The sequence below is a fragment of the Oxyura jamaicensis genome, chromosome 5 (genome assembly GCF_011077185.1).
Source record: "Oxyura jamaicensis isolate SHBP4307 breed ruddy duck chromosome 5, BPBGC_Ojam_1.0, whole genome shotgun sequence".
NCBI lineage: Eukaryota > Metazoa > Chordata > Aves > Anseriformes > Anatidae > Oxyura > Oxyura jamaicensis.
The window spans coordinates 37,690,612-37,712,269 of NC_048897.1; the positions used below are offsets into that span (position 1 = coordinate 37,690,612).

At 45.6% G+C, this 21,658-nt stretch overlaps 1 long non-coding RNA gene across 2 annotated transcripts in view; it reads left to right on the forward strand.

Moving 5' to 3' along the window:
* Nucleotides 1-21,658, forward strand: part of LOC118167897 — a 45,805-nt gene that overhangs the window by 12,174 nt on the left and 11,973 nt on the right. The window lies entirely within an intron of this gene.

Below are 21,658 nucleotides of genomic sequence, written 5' to 3' on the forward strand. Positions count from 1 at the left end.
AAAGAAAGAAAGAAAGAAAGAAAGAAAGAAAGAAAGAAAGAAAGAAAAAGAAAGAAAGAAAGAAAGAAAGAAAGAGAAAGAAAGAAAGAAAGAATGGCCTAACAGTACCTTACACTGCATTAGGAAGAGCATTGCCAGTGTGTCAAGGGAGGTACTTCCCCAGTACAAGGAAGTACATACTGGAGTGAGTCTCTTACAGGCCAAAAAGGTGATTAAGGAACTGGACCAGCTTGCATACGAGGAGAGGCTGAGAAAGCTGAGACTGTTTAGCCTGGGGAATCTTGTTAGTGTGTCTAAGTACCTAATGAGTGGGAATAATGATGAGGGAGCCAGACTCTTCTCAGTAGTGCTCAGTGACAGGAAGGGAGGAAATGTGCACAAATGGAAACACACAAGATTCCATCTGAACACAAGAAAACAGGTTTTTACTGTGAGGGTGGTCAGACACTAGCACAGGTAGCCCAGAAGTTGTGTATTGCAGATCCTCTGTCTGTGAAGATAATCAAAACCCAGCTGGACATGGTCCCAGGAAACCTGATGTAGCTGACTCTGTCTGAGCAGGGCAGGTTGGACTAGATCATCTAAAAAGGTACCTTGCAACTTTGATCATTCTGTGCTTCTGAGATAAATATTATTTTTAATCATGACCTTCCAAAACTGTGGTCCATCATTTTACTTAAAGAAGTAACTTAATGGGATTGACTTGAAAATGTCCATCAGTGATAGGATTTAAGTTGATAGCATTTCACTTGCCAAATCATCTACCTCAGTCCAGTCAAACCGTGGGGATTTCCACAGGCAAGATTATCCTGTCAGCAGTAATTTTCAATACTGTGCGAGAAGCAGGCCTGATTTGTCAACCTAAAGTGTTTGTTTTATGATGCTTTATACTATATAACGCTATAATGGCAAGAAATTCTGCAAGAATTAAATCTAGCAGTATTTCTGAGAAAGATGATTATTTATTTCCATTTTATACAGGGAGACCAAGACAGAGAACTATCAAGTAGCTTGTCTGTCACTGTGGATGAACAGTGGTTTTCAAGTGGAACCTCCAGTCCTTTAGCCTGATCTAGGCTTTAGAAATAGCAAAGATCTCTGGAAATCTGTAGCTGAATGGAGCACCTGCCTCTTAAGTAAATTTGGGGAGAAAGGGAAAAGATATGCCAGGAGTAGGGTCCTCATAACCAGATGTTGATTGCTTTAAAAAAGAATAGGGAGGGCACCATATTTGCCTCTGCACTGAAATCTTATTATCCTGCCTGAGTACTAGAAGGGTTCAAGCTGCTAGTCACTCCTTTCCACAAATCCGTTTTCATCAGCTCTATTCAAAATCTTTCATTCTAAAGCTGAACCCTCATGGTCCTGCCCTTTCTATACCAGCCTATTGTATGGGGATGTGCTTAATCCCCAAGCCCTTGACCTTTAGTGATTTGTACTGCTGTCAAGATGCATTATACAGCTTTCCAAGCTGCTCTGCACTACAGAAGAAAATGTCCACAGTAGGGTTCTTTTGTTTAAACTAGCATGCAACACGCATCAGTTTTATCATGCAAACAGCTTTATTTTTCTACTGGGGAACATCCCTCCCCCCCCCCCCCCCCCAGTCCCTTCTCCAGAACAATTTCAGAAGGAAAAACATAGCTGAGAAGGTGGAGTAGGTGTAGGGGAGCTGTCTGCAATTTGCAAACCAATGAAGATTATGTTAGTCCTGCTGGGACAGAAGCTGAGAGGAAAATATGAGCTTAGTATTAATACCTAGGAAGATGATGGCTTGAGTTTCTTTGAAGAAAAAAAAAACATAATTTCTAAAGCAGCCCGTGGCTTTGATGAAAGATGGCTTGCTGGGTTCATAGGATCATCTGTAAGGCACTCAGAGACCTTGGCTCTACCCTTCGTGTTTTTTGGTTGTGGTAAGGGGTAACAACTAGATGGTATTCTTCCGTTATCCACAGAGACAAAGACAGCAGATGTAGCAGGTACACAGTCTCCTATCCTCAGTATTCCTTCATTCAGAGATGTAATCTTAGGGTAGCAGGAAAAATTTCTTCACCCTGCCAATTCAATGCTTGTCTCTGAGGATTTCATCATGTGTTTGAGATGAACTAATGGGAATTTTTAAATGAACTAAAAATAGAAACTCATTTCACAACCATCAGTGATGACTTTCAGCCTTCAGCCTAAGCTGCATTGTGATATGGAGCTGATAGAGGAGACAGGATATGGATACATTAGAAATTCCCATAAAAGTGAGTACTAAAGAAAGAGTTTGCTTCCAAGTTTTGATGTGTTCTGCTTAAGAATGCCAAATACCATTCTCATGACAAAGAGAGATTTCATACCAAATTTTCTAACTATTGCCTTTAGGAATCAATTTCTCACACCAGCTTATCAATAGGAACATGGTAAAGGAGATTAACATCAGATAGTTTAAGAGGATTGTATCCTTTAACAATAATTTTAGCCGTACATGGACAGCAATAACTGGTGCAATTCAGGAAAGAGATCTTTGGATCACAGTGGATATTTCTCTGAAAACTGCAGCCAGCTCAATAGCTGTCAAAAATGCACATTGATGTGTATAGAGTAATACCCAAGAACAAAACAGATTCACCACTGTAGAGAGCCACATGTAGCTAGTGTCTGGAGCACTGCTTGCAGTGGTGGTCATGCTACCCCACAAGGGGAATCGCTGGACTCAGGAGTGTGCTAACAAGGGGATCTGGGGTGATAATACATAGGGAACAGCTCTCTGCATGGAGAATCAAACAGCCTCTTTTTCTTTGTTTTAAAAGACAGATGACTGGGGTGAAGTTGATAGATGTTGTGGAGAAACTGAGTGGGAAATGCTTATTTACCTTGCAATACAAATTAGCTAATACAATTTTCCATTGATAGATACAAAACAAATAAATTGAAGTCAGTTTTCCCAACACACACTGTATCTCCACACAATATTCCCTCTATTAAAACTGTGAGACTTACTGCTATGAACTGTAGTAGAGTTCAAAAGTTCACATTGGTTCAGAAAGTGATTAGACAAATTCAAGAAGGGTAGGTCTGTCAGTGCCTATCAGATATCAAAGCCTGGCAGCAGCCTCCAGCTCAGAAAGTTCCTAAATTGCTCATCACTGAAGCAGGGAGGATGTTGCTGCAGAGAGATTGCTCTGTCCACACCCTGCTTTGTTTTTTTCCTGAACATCCTCTCCTGACAGCTGCTAGAGGGGCTAGGGCTAGATGACAACCTATAGTCAGACCCTATCTATAGCTACCTATCCAGCTTACCACTCACTGTGTTAAATGGGTTTATAGATGTCACAATCCTGATAGCTTGGACAAAAATTCACAGCAACAACAGCACAAAGTCTTCAGTGAAACATGACTGTGGTTTGCACTTTTCTGTTGTAACAAAGGTCTTGCTGTGATTTCTGCACAGTGGCACAGCTGTACCGTGTGGTTCCCATTTCAGTGGGTTTCTTCTCTACACCCATGTGTTTCGTAATCATACTGCAGGGATTTCTAAACAGTGAAACGATAGTTCTCCTGGGTTCCCTGTCACTGCTGACCTACCCACCAACAGAGATTTTACCAGTTTCCATATTCATAAAATCATCCCTTTGTAGTTTTTGTAATAGCTGGGGACTCTGATTTAGCAGTCCCTTGCCAGTCCCTTGCCTTCCCTACTTCCGTTTATGCAAAATAAATGCTGTTTCCAGGAAGGAGAGAACTGCCTGCGAAAGGGAGACGTATGGCTAATGAGGAGACAGGCAAAAAGAGGTAGGCAAAGGGTACATGGAGCTTTCCTGGGCTCCTGCCTAAGATAAATTCTGTGCCCTTTTGCAGGAGGAGAAGCAAGCAGGAAGCCACAGGGCCTGCAGCAGCAGGAAAGTGAACATGATTAATACAAGGCTGAACTAGGCTGATAGCTCACAGCTCAGGGTCCTTTTTAGGGTCTGTATCTGTACTCCAGATTTCTACACCATGAGCACACTCCTGTGCAATGTGTGCTTGGGGCAGGTTTGCAGAGCTCAGCAGGAGCTGCAGGCCTGAAGGGAGCAGCTGCCTCCAAGACCTGGCTCCCAGCACTGGCCAGAGCCTGAGCTTGGCAAGGGCCAAGCTGCCCTTCAGGGGTAGGCTTTTCTTACTCCCAGGGCCTTTGAGCCCAGACCCAAGAAAGTGATGACTTTAGAAGCCGTGGCCAGCTGGGAACGGCTTGTGGCTGTGAGACAGTCACCAGCCTGTGACCCAGCAGTCAGATGAGGGAGGCCAGATCCTGCCCTCTTGCCCAGGAGCATGAAAGATCCCACTCAGCTGGACTTGCTGTAACCCCGCTCTGCTGTCAGTGAGCTGCACGTGGTAACCTATGATCCAGGGGACGCCGTCTGTCAGCGGCATGAGACACCTGCAGTCAGCTGATTGGCAAGACACCGCCGGAGTGAGAGACAAATCCGAGCAAGTCACAGGGCTTGCAGAGAGCCCTGGGAGCAGCGGCTGGCACCGAGCTCCTGCAGACATTCCCGACGGAGCGGCCACGTTACAGCGTGGCACTACGCTCACATTCGAAATCAAACTTGGTGTACAGTCCCACTGCAAAGGTATGTGTGTGTACATACCCCAGGAGCTGCAGGAATACCTCGTTGCTGAGTGTGCAGAGTTACTAAGGTTTGCAAAACGATATCAATTGACAGAGCAAATTATTAATGGAACAGACACTTGCAGGGGCAAAAAGGTTTAGAAAGCTGTTCAGGCTGCTTACCCACCCAGCTCCTGCCACGTTCCTTCCCCACACCTTGTGCCTGTGTTTCCAACCTATTTTATAATCCATTGCTATTGCTCTCAGCCTCTCCTGTGCTTTGAGTTTCCAAATCAGTCTGCCTGTCTAGTGCCATATCAAGTGTTTTCAACCAGCTACGCTCTTTCGTCCCTGTCAGCCGCCCTGACTAGATGAGTAGGCTCAGGAGTCGGGCAGGACTGGCAGACGTGACCTTCTGTGAATCAGCTGCAGACGGGCTCCATCTAAGGGGACTAGAGACACTCTCCAGTAAAACTCACCATAGCAATTTAAGACTTTACCATCTGTGGCTCCCTTTTTCTTAGAAGTTGCTCTTTCATAGCAGAAGAGGAGAAAGCCATACTTGCTCCCACCTTAACTTACTTGCTTCACATTCCCCTTGGTTTGCTCTGCAAGCCAGGACAGTGGTCATAGTGACACGGCCCCTTCTACCACCTCTGCCATGGGGTGAGCTCTTAGTCTGCCACAACAAGATTCCCCTCCACTTCTGTGGAAGGGAACACTTCTGTGTTCCTTAGGAAACAGTATCACATCTTCAGATGTGGTCCCTGCTGAGAAAAAGGTGATTTTTTTCACAACAATTAGCTCAATGGAGACAAGATACTTTAGTTTTGCTGTGAGTGCTGCAATAGGCAGTGTCAACTCTAGAAACAGCTGCTGGCTGCATTTTTTATTTTGATTTTTTTCCTAGAATATGTAAAGTGAGGTAAACTAGCACACTGTGTAAACTAATCTCAATTTTACTGAATTTCTTCAGTGGGAAGGAACCCTGAAAAAGTCTTTTAAAATGTAACAGTATTTTGTTGAGATGCTTTCAAATCTCTTTTTTATCCTTTTTATTTTCTACTTTATTGAGAAAATTTCTATACTGTTTTGAAGGCTCAAACAAAACATTCTGGCCCTTTTTTTAATGTTTCTTTGAATTTATACAAAAATTCCCCATGTTTTGGTTTCAAAAAACACGTGTTTTTTCATTGTGATTGACCTGAATTCCCAGCATAGATCCATTGTTTTTAAATACAAAAATAAACAAAACATCAGCCATTATCACATCTCAGAGTGCACTTTGCCTATTTATCTCAAGTGAAAAGGATGCTTTCCTTTGCTTAATTGCATCCTATTTTATACAGATATAGTCTTCTTGTGTTGCCCTGACAATTTCTCTCTCTCCTCCTGGCTGTCCTCACCTCTCCAGGCCTTTCTGTTGCTCTGTGTGGGCCTGTTGCTCAGGCCTTTCTTCTGTTCTATGTAGGTCACTACTGTACTTCCCTGGAGTCTCCCCTTGTCATTTCTGAAATGAGATGCTTCATTAGCCACTCTAGTCTTCTGGCATTACCACACTTCCGCAGTCAGCTTGCAGACACCTCTGCCAGTGGCTGCCTTACTTCTCTTGCTGTTTGCCCTACAGAAATAGTACCAAACGCATCCATGAGTCACAAACTCTGGGGAATGCCCATTAGTGTGTGCTGGGTTACTCCTGGGTGTGTTTCACACTCTACATCTTATGGAACCTCATTAAGTTTCTTCTGTGTTTAGATGCTTGGCATAGCTAATATTTGAAGAGAGCAGATATAAGGTTATTAACATTTTGTTTTAATCTCTTTAATCACCCTATTTCAGGGTAGAGCGAGGAGGTTTGCAAATCAGAAGCAGCTCTATGCTTCCGGCTCAAATGGCCCTATTTTACCCTAAGAGAAACAAAACTAAATAAGAAGGAAGAGAATTATATATATGAGTGTATGTGGCTCCCCACCCCCTCCAACAGGAGCATTGAAACTGAGCAAAGCATGGCAGTTGTCTACTACTGGGAAGAGACATTTTAAAGGTAGGAAATGCAGAGAACAAAGCGTGCATGTTCCGGAGCTCTGCATACAATCACCAACAAATAAGCCTGGCAGTGTCTTTGCTTTCTGTAGGAGTGTGCTCCGTACAGCTAATCCCATCGTCCTGAGTTGCCATCTGGAGTATGCCACGAGCAGGTCTGTGTAACAGAGGTGTTGCAAGCATACGACAAGCAGGGCAGCGTACTGAGGGCCTGCCAGGAACCATGGGCTGCTCTTGCTCATTCACACTTGGAGACTAATACACAAAATGTACTTGGTGAAGGGCAACTGCCTCTTGTGAGGAGGTCTCCTGGAAATAACAGTCTGCATCGTATCAGCGGTATTTCCCCCCTACAATTCAGGAGTGGGATGGCCTTCAGCACGCTGCTCAGAGTGCCACAGGAACACCACACTGGGGGAACTTTCAGCAAGCAGGGGGAATATCGACAGCAAACAGAAACTGCTAAAGCCTGATGAGAGGATGCTTGGCTCCTGCTGTGCTAGAAATGGCCTTTCTCCAGTCTGAATGCCAGGCGAAGGCCTTGTGGCAGCTGGGGACTTGCTGACATCCTGTTACCTGCCCAGCAGCTGCCTGTGGTGGTCATTGCTCCTGAGCACACACGGGCTTGTGCCTAGGGCCACTTGTCCTAGGCAGCAGGCAGCTATCCAGCTGCTGTGACAGGGGGAGTTCCCGTGCATCCCTGCAATCTCTGCTGAACTGGGGGGCTGTGCCTCTCTCCTGACCCTGCACCACCAGGTGCACAGCCATCCCCCATTCCTAAGCAGCTACAAGTCTTTTGAGGGAGCTCTGCAATCTTTTTACAGCTATTGTTTCACCTTCTGCTGAATAATCTTTGTTTTGTTTTGTTTTGTTTTTAGTTTTTCTCCTGTCCTTTGCCAGCCTCATCAGCCTCCTAGTTGTTCTCATTTAGCTGCCTTTCATGGTAGGCACGTGTAGTCAAGTGCAAGTTTCCAAACTCCTGGCAAAGCTTTCTACTGGAGAAGGGAAAAAATGGGTCAAAAAGCACAGCCAAGTCCTGATGGCCATAACCTTGCAGGATTATTTGTTTCCCCTTTTCAGGCCAGTACTCTGGAGTAAGCTGTCAGAGCAACAACAGCTCGAGGCAGTGGGGGTGCTTCCCACCCACTGATCTCAAAGCTGTCTGCTGACAGCGGTGGACTTTTACTAATGTTCAGGGACATGGGGAAGGAAGGATGGAGATGTGTGTCCTGCCTGCCCTGCATTGCTTCTGCCTCACCCTGATAGCTGCAATTTCTTGCCACCTTGAGACTCAGGTTCTCGTGTCACACAAGAATTAGAAAATCACCAATTAATATTCTTACTTCTTTCCCCCCCCCAGGGGTTGCTGTATTTGTTCAGGCAAGGATGCATTTGCTCAGGAAGGTGGGTGCTGCCCATCGGCAGCAGTCACCCTTTCTCTGCCCCTCTCCAGAGGGCTCTCCTGCACCTGCCTGCTGCTTGACATCCGTCACTGGTAAAATGGCAGAGAGGTGTACTGGGTCTGGCTGGGATGTTACCTTTCCCTGCAGCAGCCCATACAGTGCTGCGCTCTGCACTTATAGCTGGAACAGCAGTGGTATCACACCAGTGTTGTGTCTGCTGCTGAGCAGTGCTGGCACAGCATCAGGACTCTCTCTGACCCTCCGAGGGGGTGGGCAAAAAGTGAGAAAGAAACATCAGCAGGGCAGCTGACCTCAACCAACCAAAGGGATATTCCATACCATATGATGTCACACTCAGCAATAAAAGGTGGAAAAAGGAAGAAGAGGGGAGGGGTGGGCTCTCGTTGTGAAAACGTCTGTCCTCCTCCCGAACACCAGCTACGTGCTTTGAGGCCCTGCTTCAAGGACGTGGTCAAGCATCGCTCATTTGTGGGAAGTAGAGAGTAATTTCTTTCCTCTGCACTTCCACATAGCCTTTACTTGTTTTGTTTAGTTATTCCCTTTCCCCCTCCCTCTTCCCCTTTCCCTTTTTTCCCTTTAGTTGAATTGTTTAATATTTCCTTAATAATATTTTTTCCTCTTTAATTAAATTATCCTTATCTCAACCCGTGAGTTGTTCTTTCCTTTACTTCTTCCCCTCCTCATCTGAGGAGGGGGAGTGAGAGAGCGGTTGTGGTGTTCAGCTGCCTAGCACAGTAAAACCACCACAACAGGTCACCCTCCATTCCTGAAGCAAGGCACTGAGCCCCTCTGTTGACATTAACCTCAATAATGAAAGTGCGATTTATGTTTGTAAAGAAAAAGAGAAAAAAGGCAAACATTTGGGTCATGTGTCCTCCCCTCCCTCCTACCCTCAATGTCTTTGATCCATTTTGGGCTGAGATCCAAAAGCTCATTAAAAGGAAAGTACAGCCTTTAGTCTGAAAGAGAGGAAGAAATGGCTCATCCGTCAGGAGAAAGACAAACAGTGTCAGATACTGGTTACTAATTTGCTCTCCCCTGGGATATTTGTTTCTTTTAACCATGTGTTAAAAGAACAATGTTTGCCATGGAGAGATACTGAGTCTGCACGGTGCTTTCATATCCTGGGCTTCTCCTTTTCGTGGCGTGACAGTGGGGTCGGCATCTCACGTGTCTGTTGACCACTTTGCTTCTCTGAGGTGCTGGATGAGCACTCCCTGGGGAAGGGACATCTCCCCAGCGCATAGATGGCACCTGCAGTCAGCTGCAACGACTGAAATGTGGTGGTGAATACATACATTCTGTTGCAGCAGAATAGGTAAATTCAAAAGATTAAACCACTCTGAACAATAAGCCAAGTAAAGAAAAATAACACTTTTCTGCAAGGAGATTTTGTTAAACATATGTTAGGACAAAATTAGTTCTAACAGTGGTATTAGACCAACACTCAACACAGTTCCTGGGGAATCATTTTTCGGAAGATTATTTTCCAGTGGGGTCATGCCAGTGGGGGCAATTGCAGTGCTGCTCTTTCCTCTTGTCCTCTAGTTAAATCAAACTCACCTTCTACAAGAGTCCCCCCTCAGGAGCACACCATTGTTGGTGTCTTCAGTCTGTCAGGAAAAAGCACAGTAACAGCAGATGGAGAGAAGGTCCTTCTCAAAAATTCAGCCTGGAAATAAAGCCCAGATATTTTCTGGTCAGAGGAACCTCCCATTGCCACTGCTTGTTGAAGGTTGTGGTCACTGGACACAACGTAGGAATGAGATATTTTTCTGAATGATGTGTTCATGTTTGAGGGGAGTTAACTGAGGGAAGGCCTGTCATCTCTGCTAATAGTTGTCATGCCCTTTTTCATCTGAGGACTCCAAAAACTTTTGCAATTGAAAATGTAGGTCCCTTAGAAATGTCATTCATGTAGATTGTAATAGAGTTATAGAACAGCCTTACTGAAGTTGCCCTGTTTGTCATCTCCAAATTTTAGAAAACAATTTGCATGGGAGCTGTACGTCAGCTGTAACGGAGTACCGCTGGCAGTCTTGTCTATCTACCTCATCCAGAAATTGGTGCTTGTACCAACTTATCCTCAGGAGAAGGATGTATCTTCTAGTGCAGCATTAGTCAGCAGTCTCCTCTGCTTTGGCAGTTGCTATATTTTAGTCATTGGAAGAAGGGCTGCTTTAAGAAATACCACTTGAGTCATAGGGAAATTGAGCAGGGGTCAGATCTCACTGTCCTGAGTAAGAAGTTGCACTCCCACTTCCTTCCTGCCTCTTTCCAGAAGATTGCTGGTAGTCATTTCCCTCCCGTGCTTCTGTCACTGAGCTGCCTGGGGAGTGAAACCTGCCCTGGCTCCATGAGGAGCCTTTGTACGGATCCAGAATGGTCTCCCCCAAACCCTATTTGCTGCCTCATCTAGTGAAGCTGCAGGTTATATTTCTGGGGTATCAGAAAGATTTTTTTGTGAACCCTTGGCTACTCCCAGCTTCATTCCCATCTCCTACTGTATATCATATGGCTCCTGGAAAAGTGAGGAATAAAACTCCTCCAGCTGTGAAGCTGGGCTGAGGGCCTGAAGTTTGATGCAAAGCTCGGCACAGCTCTGCCCTGCTGTTAGCACCTTCTCCTATTAGATCACCGTGCCTGAACGATGCCCGCTCGACCAAAGCACTTTGTCAGCTTTAATTATCGTATCTGCTAGAAGTTGAATGCTTACTGTTTAGTAAACTCATGCATAATACCAGGCAAATATGATTTAATTCCATTTTGCAAGTTGGGAAAGTTTAGGCTTGTTCCTGTAAGTGATGTCACGGAGGGCTGTGGCAAAGAGCTGAGTGAAGAAGTAGGCTAATTCTTGGGCTGCCGAGGAGGAATTGGCTGAGGATACTTTCATCACAGTATAGCTGGATGTGTGCGTGCTCTGTAAGCAGTGCCCGAGGCAGTGCTTCCTGCCCTCGGCCCTCTGAGGAAGGAAGCTTTGTGGTGATAACGTAAGGTGCAAGGTAATGCTGGCTCACCAGCAGGGAGGGAGGATGTGACTCTGCGTTTGTCACTGGGGCTGTGCCAGCAGCTGTGCAAGGGGAGTTTCCAGCAGCCAGCTTGCTGCGCATGCAGGGAGCAGTGGCTCTGCAGCCCGGGTGCTGCGCCTGGTGTAGGAGAGCCCAGAACAAGGAGGAAGGGCTTGGCTGCCCTGGGAATGACAACACTGCTCATGTCTGCACTGCCCTGCTGAAGACAGGTGGAAAGATGGGAGAGGGAGCTTTCTGGCAGATTTAGAGGACACCTGCACATCTGAGAGATCTCAGCTTCAGAAATGTATGTCTCCATCACCTTGGACACGTCAGTACACCTCTGTCAGTGCCGTCGCTGAAGATTTTTGTGTGGCAGATCCAACTCCCTGTATATGTTACCCTTCATCCAGAGTTGCTAAAACTATGTGCAGTCCTCAACTAAACCAGTGCCTTCCAGAAGTACGTAGGTAGTAATAAGGAGTGAGTTTCATATGATTATACATATTATATAATTTTAAAAATCATTTAAAATGACGATAATTTTTATATGCACTATAATACTGCTGGGTCTCTAAATTGATGCGAGGTGGGAACAAAACTAGATTCTTGCTTGCTGTGTTTGCAGGATCCATTTATCTAAGGCTAGCAGAGGGCTCCGGTAACACCTAATCTGTCTGCAGATACTCATTCTTACCTCATTGAAGCTAACCTCTCCTTGTGTCTCCTGTCTCGCTGAGCCAGACACGGCACAGGCTGATGGGCCTCGTGCTTAAGCCATTCGGGCACTGAGTGGGCAACAAGGAGCTGTGGAAAACAGAGTGGCTCTGGCAAATGCTGGCAGCTCCTTGCTGCTGCTGTGTGCACCCAGCAGTGGCATGTCCTCTGGGCTCATCACAGCAGCTCCTGGGAGCTTGCCTGCACACAGGCACCAGTGCCCAAATGCCATCACAGAGCAGCAACTCACCTGTCTGTAATTGAGACAGTGTGAGCTTGTTCAGCTGCTCTGTTTGCTGGGTTCATTTTTAGTTCACTGTGAAAGCTTTTACACAGAGAAGTCAAGCTCTCATCCTAGCTAAACCCTTGTATTACTCTATTGCAGTGCATTAAAAAATTAGAAAGACTGCTATGGTCTGCAAATGACTATACATGCAATTAATTTATTAGTGGGGAATGAAAGAGGAGGCTCCAAATTCAGGTTTGTAAGAGAAGGTAAAATTATGATAAACTATATCCAATCTATTTTGTATGCTGAAAGATTGGATGTAGCCCAGGTTCTGGGCAAAAAGTCCAGGGGATGCTCGTAGTCCTTCTACTGAAACTGTCTTTCATTCATTTATATGTGGTCTGATCTGTTAAATGAGACAAGGCTTCTCTGAGAGCAACAGGCACAGCGAGCTGCCACTAAGCGTCAGTGATCATAGGAAATTGCTACTCTGCATCTGCCAGATGCCCATGCAAGAACGTTATGAGAAGTTTGGATTCCCTATGCTGTGTGCATATGATAAACCTCTTTATAAGCAGAAAGCATCTGGCAACCTGAAAAAGGTGTTAGAAATCTCAGACTGGGCTTTATTGTAGTTTTAAGTAGAAATATCTCTCCCTGCTGTTGTTGTGTCCAGATTGTCCCTAAGCAAGATTAGTCTGTGACCAGAGCACTGCACCTCTGTGAGTCCAGGAGATCTATTCTGAAACTGTATTTCTAAGGAGACCTCATTATATTTCTGAATGACACTGAGCTGGCCTAACACACTGGTATTCCAGGGCAGCCTGGGGCAGTCAGGCAGGCAGGTGATTTTCCTAACACTCTTTACAGAGGAATGAGCCCAGGGTCTAGCAACCCCTGTGTGGGGGACCTAGGGCAGGAGAGAGGGAGGAGAAGGATGGCATTTGTGGATGCAGATGGAAACTGAATGGGATCAGCAAGAAGATGTGATGTTGCATTGGGGTAAAGCTCCGGCTATCAAGAAGCCCTAGGTTTATAGACTTTATTGGGATTGTGTGACATGACCCAAGGGACTTCACGTAGAAAACTGAAAGGTGTTTCTCTTTTCCTCTTATTGCTTCTGTGAGCCCATTCTTTGCTTTCACCAATACGAAGAAGTTAGTTAATCACAGGCATGCAGCAGAAATGACTGCAGTGAGTAATAAGCGGTGGGTCCGTGCTGTAAAACTGCTTTGCTGCAACAAGAAATAAGTGTTTCTGCCGAGAAGCCTGGTGCCAAGGACAAGATCAGGAAGGACCACAACAGCAGAGGCGAAGGCCTGCTGCTCGATGTTGTCTCCCCCTGACGTGAAGCCCTGGTGGCAGAAATGTGACCTGCAGGAGCCAGTCTTGGGCAATGGATGCTGGGGATTGAGCCCCACTGACAGGCCATTGAGGTTTCTGTGCAATTGAATGGCTTGGAAACCACACGAACAGAGGGTGGACACTGTGACATTACTCCAGTGTGAAGGAGAATGAGTGGCGGGGATTGCTCTTCCTGCAGAACGTTTCAAAGCAATATTTTTGTGGATGCCTGAGCAGAGATTGTATGGTATTTTCTTCCTTGCAATGAAGGACAGACAGTTTGACTAAAAATAAAATCCAAATTCAGCCCAGAGTGGATTCCTCCAGAATATTGCTTTTGGCCAAACTGCTCTGAATTGGACAACAATGTCTGGAAAAGCTTCTGTGTCCCCTGACTGGCTGAAGAAAAAACTATGCTTGATCTTGGCAAATATCCCAGCTCTCTGCAAAGTGCAGAATGCTTCTCTCCTTTTTGACCTCATTGCTGTTGGACTCTTATGCCAGCCAGAGTTTAGGAGCTCTCCATTTATTGCAACAAACTGAAAATGGCTGGCAGCTAAGTTCAACAGATGCAGGAATAAGGTCATTTATTCTTTCTCCAGAAAGGCACAAAAGAGAGGCATGATCCAGCCAAGCACTGACCAGAAAAGGTAGGAAGCAGAGCAGATTTCATCAGCTCCAGCCCACAGAATCTACCCTTCCTAGGAGGAAAAACATCATTCTGTACCACATAATTCTTCATTCTGCTCTGCAGGTTAAGAGACCTGTCTGCAAAGCGCCTCGTACCCACTGGACTGCCGTAGGAACTGTTAGTAATAACACGCCGCCTAATGTGCTCTTCCAGGGAACTCTCTTCCTCAGTTTGAAGCACTGGAGTTAGTCATCATTAATTTATTAGCCCACTCTCCCATGACGTTGGATGCAAGTACATTTTTAACTACCATTGTAGTACGTCATGGCATTTCTTCAATTGAAAGGCAGAGGAGCAGCATCTCTTTTGTAGGGAAGTGCAAGTGTGGGTGCCCATCTTCTAGCATGGCCTTGTAGCTGATGGAGACAGCTGTGCCAAGACACTCGGCAGTTAGTCACTAGCAAAATTTGCCCAGTTTCTACCTGCCTCTTGCCTGTGTCCTGAGAAATGTGAGAATATGATTACCTTGCTCCCAGCCCAAAGGGGTGAATCACAGCACCACCTTCTTGCAGGGAGACCTGCCCAGAGCTGATCACTCATCACCAACAGCAAGTCCATGAAGCAGGATGGCCTCTTCACTCCACCTCCTAGCAGCCCTCAGGCTTCAAGCAGGTGCAGTCCCTGCCATGTTTCTGGCCTAGTCAGAAACCTGCTGAGGGCAATCCAAAGTATGGGTATTCCAAATTAGGCAGCGCTTTCACTGTATACTAGGGGGTGTTGGACTATACAGATCACATGCCTACACCTAAATAAAATGGAGAACCTTTTTCACATCAGAATGACTGTCTACTTTGTTTGACGTAGACACCCCTTTATTATTCCTCAGCACTACTTGATCCTAGATCTGCTTATCCACTTAGATATACATGATATACAGGCTTTTTAATTAATTAATTAATTTATTTATTTATTTTTATTTAAATTTGATTTTGAGAAAGAACGAGATGAGTTCCCAGTAACAGAATGTGATAGCCCTGGAATATTACACAGCATTAATCTCAGAAGTGAGTGGGAGCAGGACACTGAGGAATGCACAGCCTGAGAAAACTGAGGAGGCTCGGTAAGTAGCAGGAAGAGATAAAAGCAGACAGCTTGGGGAGATATTTGGAAAAGAAATATTGGTATAAAGAAGACAGACAGGAGAGAGACAACCCAGGCCACTTCCCAGGCAGACCTTTCAGTGAGTGCCTGCAGCTCTGTACTGCTGGATGTGGAATTCTTTTATGGATTTCTTGTTTCCAGGGTCTTGGAAAAGTATTGTCTAGTGCATGACCTCACGGGAAGTGCAACTGTTCAACACAGTGAGCACATCCAAGAAAAAAAAATAAATTTGGTGGTTAGATTTTCCTATTTTTAGCTTTTCTGTGAGTTATCTGGAGATGCATGCAACTTATTTTGGAAGACTTAGGAAGCAGAGGGTGTTAGCAGTTTTTGCAGCATAAATATATATATATACACACATTATATATATATTTATGCTGCATTTTTGTGACAGATAATGATCTGCAAAAGATACCTATAGAGGCAGCATCATTAAGGGAGCTTGTTTTTAGACAGTTGCGTTAAAGATTTCTCAAGTAAAAGCTGAAGTAATTGTTTCCCTAATGTTAAAGAGAGACGCATGGAGTGAAGGACAGATACGCTTGGTTCTGTGGCAGGGGTCATGGGCTGTAAAAAGGCACAGAAATGAAGGAATTGGGCTGCAGCTGTTTGTATTTCCAATTCCTCCCATAGGAAACTCCATGGCTGCACTCTATCATTTGCAAGGATCACTGTAGATCTGGCAGGGCCTTGCCAGTGGGATTCCTGTCTCCGAGGGTTTGCCCGTATACAGCCTGTGGCTGTCTTCAGTCTCTCCTCTGTGCCTTATTGTGCAGACACGAAGAACTCAATTTTGATTTTCTCTGTAACACTTGGTCTCACTGACTTCTATTCAGTTGCTCCTGTTGGAAAGCTAAAGCCCATTCTTAACTAAATGCATCTACATCTGATGTATACAGGCTCCCTCTTTCTTCTATCTGTATTCAATGCTAAGGGCTTGTTAGCTCCCCAGAATATTTTATTTTTTCCTGTTCAAAACAGGAAATTGTCCCAGGTGCCATTCCCTTACACTAGCAGTAGTTTTGCTGAGTGTCACTGAGAGGCAGGTACAGCAACATCAGGGTCCTGGAGGTAAAGTCGTGCCAAAATATCATAGCCAAGAGATTTGCATTGCATTTAGCCAGGAGGTTATTGTCTGCCTATGCTCAGACACTAATTGCTGACGAGAATATGTGCATGTAACACATCTTGTTTCTAATCATGTAAACAAGTATTTTCCTGGCCTTGGAACTGGCAGCCAAAATGTGATTAAAATTCAGTGAGTTTCCTCCTCTCCCTGGTAGTAAGCATCATTGACCCACTGAGTCAATGAAGGCAGCTGCACTGACCAGGACTGTGACCCAAGCTGTAGCCTGAACAATAAATTCTGTGAAGGAAGAAGGACAAACCTCTGGGAATTGCCTGTTTCCTTAGAAGATCTGAGGAGCCTGTTGCTTGGAGGACTTCACTGCATCTCTTGAACAAGGAAAGGCAGTGCTGCCCCACAATGGACGAAAGGGATGCGGTATCCTGAGGTATCTTTCAGCATCAGATATCCAGCTTCAGGGGAGGATAGGCTCAAAAGAGGCAGATATGTCTTTGCTGATCTTGTCTGCACCCACTTAAATCTGTGTTTCAGGGCTACTGTTGATCACCTGCAGAGTCAAGGAGGAATTGCTCAGCTGATGGATGCAGACCTTGAATATGGGGATGTTTGTTTCTCTCACTGTTATTCCTGCCTTGCAGTGACACAGAAGACTGTGGCATCAGCAAGTAATGGCACACAGAGAAGCTGGATTGTGCCCCCAGAAGTGCTGTCAGTGGAGCCTGCTAATACTTGGGGACTTTTAATGATGCGCAGAAGGAATTAAATTTTTTTCCAGCCTAGTTTGATGGAAACCACTATATAGCTTTTTCTTTCTTTCTTTCATTTCCTTTTCCTTCTTTCAGTAGTTTGGGGGGTTCTTTAACTTCCTGTGATCACCTGGGAATTGCTATGAACAAGACCTATGCTGCCACAAAGGACCTGAATATTAGCGTAGCTCATGTGGCTCCCCTGCTCTCTTCCTGTGTGGAGAATAGTTTTGACTCTTACCAGCCTCCGGTGGACTTGGGAAGTGAGGAATGGTTGTCTCCACATCCCCTTGCTGGTCTTTTAACCGGTTTCAGCTGGTTGAGGGGTCCAAGCTCATATCCTGGGTGGATGCTAATTTATTCAGGAGGGCTTGCTCCTTTGGCAGAAGTTATGCATTTCACTACATCAGAGATTCAGCTGTCAGCAGAGAGGGCAACATGCATATTCAGGGTCTCCTTTAATGTCAACCGTAGCAGAAAGTGCCTGCCACTCAGCAGTAACAGCTTGAAATGCTGTGGGGCTATTGGTGCGATGCTGTGCAAGTGGAGATCTCCCTCGTAGGGCTCTTGAATCTCACTCCATTTATTAGAAGGGGTAGATAGAACTCAGATTTCTGTTATGGGAGACTATTCACCATCAAGCTAGACAGTGATTTTACAGTCCACTAGGTACAGCACACTTGTACCCTACAGGGATAATGAGATGTAAGCCTTTCTTTTAAAAGTGTCTTAATGCACTTCTTGCAAGTTCCTTGCTCAGTGATTGCCAGTAAGCCTGCTCCCACGGCCAGCACACCGCAGTGAGGACATGGTGAATTTAGTCTGGTTACTGTGCATTGGCTCCCTCAGGTAGTTATCTATGGACATGCAAAATTTTAGGTAATGGTCTGACTTACTTTCAAAGGAGGTTGTTAGCATCTTCCATCTTATCTGATAAAGCTTCTAGTTGGAGCTGAGATAACAGTAAATATATTGTATGTCAGGGACCGAGTGCCCTGCTAGTACTGGTGAAATAGGAGTTTGCATATGTGCAAGAAAGAGTTGATATAACTTAAGTATATAACTTAAGTATATTTGTAATTGGTTTTTATTTACTTAGGCTTCCTGTCTTTTAATTTCATCTTTACCAAGTGCTGGAGTGCATCAAGCCTGTCATTGCTAGTGACTTGCAATGAGGGAAGGGATTGACCTGCTCTGTTCTGCATTGGTGCGGCCTCACCTTGACCACTGTGTGCAGTTTTGGATGCCACCCATAAGAAGGACATAAAACTACTAGAGAGTGTCTAAAGAAGGGCAACTGAGATGGTGAAAGGTCACAACATACAAGGAGAAGCTGAAGTCCCTTGGTTTGTTCATCCCAGACCAGAGCAGGCTGAGGGGTGGCCTGCAGCTCCCTCACGAGGGGAGCAGAGAGGCAGGCGCTGAGCTCTGCTCTCTGGGGACAGCGACAGGACCCGAGGGAACGGCATGGAGCTGGGACAGGGGAGGGGCAGGCTGGGGGTTAGGGAAAGGTTCTGCACCCAGAGGGTGGTCGGGCACTGGGACAGGCTGCCCAGGGCAGTGGTCACAGCCTGAAGCCTGGCAGAGTTCAAGAAGTGTTTTGACAACATTCCCATATATAGGGTCTGATTTTGGCGTGGTCCTGTGTGGAACCAGGAGTTTGATCCTTGTGGATCCCTTCCAGTTTGGGGAGGTCTATGATCCTAGGAGCTGTTTGTTCCTGCATCAGGTTATATTAATTTGTGGTTATTTTCTTCAGGTCTAGGATGTTGAAGGGTTTCACTGTGTCACATTGGTTTCTTTAGGATACCAGCTAAGTACTGTGTTTTCAAGATGACCAGGCTTGCTTTTCCAAGGCAGGGGTTAGCCAGCAGCCAAGCCTTGCCAACCAGAAGGACATAAATATATTTTGTAGAACAAGATTTAAGGATAAATATATGTACACAATGACACCCAGAAACATCTTCCATCTTCCAAAAACATCTTCCATCTTCCACGACAGCAGGGTGAGCTCACATTAATCAGTATGTCTGGTACAGTGCCTCACTGCAGGCTTGCTGTGTGGCGTAGCTTTGCTATGCACCACTTTGCAGCTCTGATGGTAGAGAAGGTGTCCAATCTTCAGCCGTTGCACCAGCAAAAGGACTGTAAGAGTTTTGTTGCTAAGGGGTGGATTCAGAATGAGTTTTTATGATGAATGCTGTGTCTATCTGACAGTGATCTGTACAGAGCAGTGACAGTCACAAGTCATCTCCAGCTGTAGCTAGCAGCAGGTTGTAACGCTCCAGCAGCTTGTCCGCCTCTGGCTCTGGAGCAGGGAATTGGTGCTGCCAGGAGAAGTGAATGGCTTTGCAGGCACTTCCCTTTGGGGGCACAAGCGAGGACTCTGCCAAGTATTTGCTGCCATTTCTGCACTGGCTTGATGGTTGGGGATTATTGTTGGGCATACCCCCCATTCACTTGTGAGACTCTGCCAAGTATTTGCTGCCATTTCTGCACTGGCTTGATGGTTGGGGATTATTGTTGGGCATACCCCCCATTCACTTGTGAAACCTCTCAAGTCTGTCAGCCCCAGGCAGACTGTGAACCTAAGGCCGACTGGGAACCTTCAGGCCATTTCTACTTCTCACCCAAGGTTGTCACAAGGTTTACAAAGCCTCACCCCCCCCCCCCACCCCCGGAGATTAATCTGGAGTTAACACAGGCACCAGAGGCACAACTCAGCTGAATGGACCAGGAACACTGATTAAATTTAGGCTGACCCTTCAAGAGAACAATCTGTGCTTCCTGGGGTCAGCAGACTTGAAGCAGTGAAAATCCCTGAGCACCTCCTGGTCAGCTGGGAATTTCACGTGTCATATAAATTCAGCTCAGCATCCAGCCAGAGGTGCACAGGTTAGGCTTGTCAGACACCTACTTCCCACCCATAACAATTCAGCATTGCTTTGCTGCATTCCCCTTGGGCTCAGTGTGCCCATGTGCCCTTGCCCAGCACAGGGCACCAGCGCAGCACTAACACCACATCAATGTGGCTGCTGCACCCTCACCGGCCTACAGCAGCCCAAAGGTTAGAGCCTGTGCCCCCTAAATAGGATAGTCCAGGTGTGGTCTAATCTAGATGGAGAGCATTTGGACCCACAGGTCCCACCACACAGAGGGAGGCAGTCAGTTGACAAGGTAAGGAGGGTAGTTAAGGAGAAAGCACTCCCCTTTTGAAGCTAGCTGTCCCGCAAGGAAGACAGGATTCATAAAGGCTGTATGGCATACAGAGTAAGGACCTCACCAGCACTCTGCGAGTGAAGCTTGGAGAGGGCAAGTTCAGTGACTTGTGGAATATATATATATATATATATTTATTTTTTTTGGAAAAGTCAGTGACTGACTATGATAAAACTAAAACTCATAGCCACTGACATCACAGTAGAATTTCTGCAAAAGATTCAGAAAACCCGGATTGTACCACATGAATAAAACTGGCAATTTTGGGACCACTCAATAGTACTCTTTCGTTGGCTAAACCAGTGCTTATTACAGAACCAAGCTGAACTTGAACGCAGCAGCTCTGGCCATGGGTCCACACCATGTAATTATCCTGCCTCTATTCTAGCAAGCTATTTATACCACCCCCTCTCCATGTAGGCTGCAGCTGCTGCTGCGCCTGAGCGTTTCAGGCCTGGTAGGCTGCTCTCTGGAGGATGCTTTCTTCTAGGAATCAGGACACAAAAGATGTTGCTGCATATTGTTCTAGTGAAACGGAAATTTGAAGACAGAGAGCAGGACGGAGGCTGCATTTGTCATTGATCCATGCTATCCTTCGCACAGAAAGGACTTTGACACATAACATCATGAAAAGAGCAATGGTAAATGCACAGTGGGGAGTAGAATAAAAAGGAGGCAAAATCTGCATCTGCTTTTAAACTGCTTTTAAAAAAGGCTAATGTACATTTCCTCCAAGGTGCTGGAAAGTCCAGCTTTTCTGTGGCATGTACCAGTCCTCAGGAGCGCTCACCTGTCTCCTTCACTTAGTCAAAACAGACTTGAGCTGATACTGAATACTTCTGAAAATTTCTTATTTTCTCACCTTTAGATCCTTTTAGGCATTTAGCTGCTGGGTGGGTGAGTACCTTCTATGCCCCATTTCTCTGTTTACATCCTTTATCTAGATAGAGCGAGGCTGTTTGGGCAAAACTCTTGTTTGTTGTGCTTTCATATATCCAGACCAGGAGGAGGTCCTGTTGCTGGTAGATCCTTCAAGTGAGGACTCGTTGTGCACCCAGATTATCACCCAGAGAACACTATGGTATAGGCAAGACTTCTTTCTGTACTGGTACAGCTCCCCTTTTCTTTCAAGCAAGAATAAGGTCTGTTGGTGACCTTGCTCTCTAAATGTAGCTAAGACTGCATCCCAAGTACCAGTATTTGTCACACCTCGTGGAAATCCTATTAGAAATGTCTGTGAAGGCTAAATGCTGACATAGCTATCTCACAGACACAGCTAGACTGCCAGTACAGTCAGTCCATCATGTGCCAGAGCCCCATGTTACTGCTGGCCTAACTTGGACCTACAAGGTCCTACGAGAGAATGCTTAAAAAATTGGAACCCGTGATATGCAGCACAATGATTGGTGGTGATAATGGCCAAGAATCACAAATTAAGTCCATTTTGGAGCAAGGAAAGGAAATAGTTGTGCAATA